Source organism: Cebus imitator, unplaced genomic scaffold, assembly GCF_001604975.1.
Source record: "Cebus imitator isolate Cc_AM_T3 unplaced genomic scaffold, Cebus_imitator-1.0 Scaffold12, whole genome shotgun sequence".
Lineage (NCBI taxonomy): Eukaryota > Metazoa > Chordata > Mammalia > Primates > Cebidae > Cebus > Cebus imitator.
Window position 1 is genome coordinate 885,947 of NW_016107327.1, and position 3,629 is coordinate 889,575.

Consider the following 3,629-nt stretch of genomic DNA (forward strand, 5'->3'; position numbering starts at 1 on the left):
ACAGACACGCACGTAGCACACATGCATGCATGCACACACACGTACACACAGGCACATACACACATGCATGCACACACAGGCACAGACATACACACACACACACACACACAGACAAAATACAATCTGCAAGTTTGGATGCAACTTATGTTTTAAACAGGTACAATAACTGTTTGACTCACCATGAGAAAAATGTATAACTTTCCAAGCGACCTGGGTAAGCTACTTAGTTTCTCTGTGTTTCAGTTCATTGTCTAAAACAGGGTTCTTCATTCAATTGTTCACTTATTCAGTCATTCAAATTTTGACAAATATTTCCTGGTGAACTACCACATGCCAAGCACACACAATTCCAGACGCTAAAGATGCAGCAGTGAATAAAATAGTCAAAATCTGTGTTCTTCTGTCAATTACATTCCAGAAACGAAGGGGAGACAGGTAATAAACAAATGCACAAATACATGTATAATACTTCGTGCGGCAATAAATAATATGAAGAAATATAAAGCAGAGTAAGGAGCATAGAGAACGATGGCAGGTTTTTATTTTATTAAGAGTGGTCGAAGGAGGCCCTTACGAAAGGGCAGTATTTGAGTAGAGACATGAAGAAAGTGAACGGAAGTGAGGGAGAAAGCCATGTGGCATGGGGTAAAAACGAGGAGAGAAATTCTGGGGAAAGGAAACAGCTAATTCAAACTCCCTGAGGTGGCATTTTACTTGATACATTTAATAAAGTAGATGCAGCTGAACTTGATTGAGAGGAAGAGTGAGAGGAGATGAAGAGGAGGCAACAGTGGGAAGCAGGGTCTGTAGGGTCATTGACTGTGATAGCAGATGGGAGGCCAGGCATGGTGGCTCACGTCTGTAATCCTAGCACTTTGGAAGACTGAGGTGAGAGGATTGCTTGAGACCAGGAGTTCAAGACCAGTCTGGGAAACATAGTAAGACCTCATGTCTACAAAAAATTAATTAGCTGGTGTGGTAGCACACTCCTGTAGGTCCAGTTACTTGGGAGTTTGAGGCAGGAGGATCACTTGAGCCCAGCAGTTGGAGGCTACAGTGAGCTATGATTGTGCCACTGCACTCCAGCCTGGGTGACAGAATGAGATCTTGTCTCAATACAAACAAACAAACACAATTTAAAAAGTAATAATGATATGGGATCTCACTTTGAATAAGATATATTGAATGGTTTTGAGCAGAGAGACATGTGCTATAATAGCTTCTGCACCATAGGTTAAATGTTAGTACATATATTTTCTTTCTCTTCCGTTTCATCTTCTTTCATCTTCTTTCTTTGACTTCTCTTCTTTTTAAAACACTTTTATTTTTATTTATTTTTTTTTTTTTTTGAGACGGAGTCTCTCTCTGTCTCCCAGGCTGTAGTGCAGTGGTGTGATCTCATTGCAACATCTGCCTCCCAGGTTCAGGTGATTCTCTTGCCTCAGCTTCCCAAGCAGGTGGGATTACAGGTGCACACTACCATGCCCATCTAATTTTTGTATTTTTAGTGGAGATGGAGTTTCACCATGTTGGCCAGGATGGTCTCAAACTTCTGACCTCAAGTGATCCACCCTCCTCGGCCTCCCAAAAGGTTAAGATTACAGGCATGAGCCACCATGCTCGGCCCATTCTTAAATTTATAAGAAACGCTTCACAAATTTGTGTGTTATCCTTGTGCTGGGGTCATGCTAATCTCTGTAATTTAATGTACAATTTTAGTAAATGTGTTGCAGAAGCAAACACTCGTTTAATTTTCTTCTCCCCAGTCTTCTGCCTTCCCCTTCTCCTCCTTCCTCCTTTAGTGTTATTTTTTCTGCTTATTTGCTCTAACCCAGAGTTAGAAGTGAGTTTGCATCCTGGTTTGTCACTTGCCAGGTGCCTTATTTGCATGTCATAGAGGTGGCCCCATGTGAATTACTCTGGCATATCACAGGGAATATATAAAAAGGCATGAACCAGCAAGTGTTTTTGAGAACCTAAGCTGCCAGGATCAACATTTGGCATCTTCTTCTTCTTCTAATAGTGGGACTCTAACTGGCCTTCTAACGTTATCTTCACAGTAATGAGCCTGATCTGATTTGAGATCTGATGTTTTCCCTTCAGCCAGCTTATATCGCCTTCGAATGTTTTGTCTCCACCTTAAGTCAGTCCACTCTTGTTACAATGCTTGGAAAACATCCCCTTCACACAGAGTCTGCATGTCCTTACGAACCTTATGCTATGTATTGGTCCATCTGTATTCCTCAGTCTAGGTTATTTTTTCATTTTTGCACCAACAGTTCCACAATTTACATGCTGGTAAGAAAGATAAAAGATGACATTTAGTATAAATACAGGTAAGGACGCTCACTTGTCAAATTGTTTTACTATGGAGTTAATTCTATCGCTGGGTTTATGCTTGTATCCAAATAACATGTTTTAGATACTTTGTGGAGGTGTCAAACATGAGTAATGTATGATATGGTAATTATTGATCCATTTACTTTATTGCTAATTACTTCAGCTGTATGTTAATTCATAGTTAATATGCTGTTTTATTTGCTTTGCTTTTCCCTTCTCTATTTAAAACCAGATGCTTTATTTTACATACCGTAAAATCTCAGTGCAATTCAGGTGTGGTGGGCAGATATTTATAAGTCCTTTCTTCCTGCTGTTTCTACATGAATCAAATCAATGTACTTGGTCAGGCGTGATGGCTCACATCTGTAATCCCAACACTTTGGAAGGCCAAGGTGGGCGGATCACTTGAAGTCAGGAGTTCGAGACCAGCCTGACCAGCCTGGTGGAACTCCCATCTCTACCAAAAATACATAAACATTAGCTGGCAGTAGTAGTGCATGCCTGTAGTCCCAGCTACCTGGGAGGCTGATGTAGGAGAATGGCTTGAACCTGGGAGGTGGAGGTTGCAGTGAGCCGAGATCATGCCATCGCGCTACTGCCTGGGCGACAGAGCAAGACACATCTTTAAATAAATAAATAAATAAACAAACAAACAAACAAATAAATAAATAAATGTACTTGAGATAATTTCCATGATAAAATTTATTTATTTTCCATACCTTGTCAACATTAGGTGAAAAAAACCAGTTTGGGATTGTGGCATAGTTTTTTCTTAATTCTGTTAAAAATTCTGTAAAATTGGTGAGGTTTTCATCATCAGTCATGTAAAATTGATGAAGACTTCAGAGTAGAGAGAGATCTAATGACTTTTTGGAAAATACATAATAATGTTAAAATGGCAATAAACGCTAGATTGATTTCAGATTCAACACAATTCGGATCAGGATTCTAGCTCATTTCCTTGTAGAATTCGACAAACTGATACTAAAATTGTTAAGGAAACTCAAGTGACCTACAATAGCCAAACCAAACGAAAAAGAAATACAAAGTTGGAGCATCACACTTTCTGATTGCAAAAGTTACTGTAAAGCAAGTTAGTAAAGACAGTGTAGTAATAGCAAGAGTATCGATATCTCTTTTGGTGAGAAGACCTCAGACTATAATTGCTAGATCACATGTTTAATTTTTGAGCACCTGTTAAAATGTTTTCCAAAGCAACTGTACCATTTTACATTCCCACAGTAAATGAGGGTTCTGATTTCATCACACCCTTTCCAGTGTTTATTTTC

At 39.4% G+C, this 3,629-nt stretch overlaps 1 non-coding gene across 1 annotated transcript; it reads right to left on the reverse strand.

Annotated features, from left to right (window-relative positions):
- Window positions 1–1,635: 1,635 nt before the first annotated feature.
- On the reverse strand, window positions 1,636–1,743 carry LOC119467158. The gene has a single exon (XR_005195692.1). It is a non-coding gene; the product is annotated as a U6 spliceosomal RNA (small nuclear RNA).
- Window positions 1,744–3,629: the final 1,886 nt, after the last annotated feature.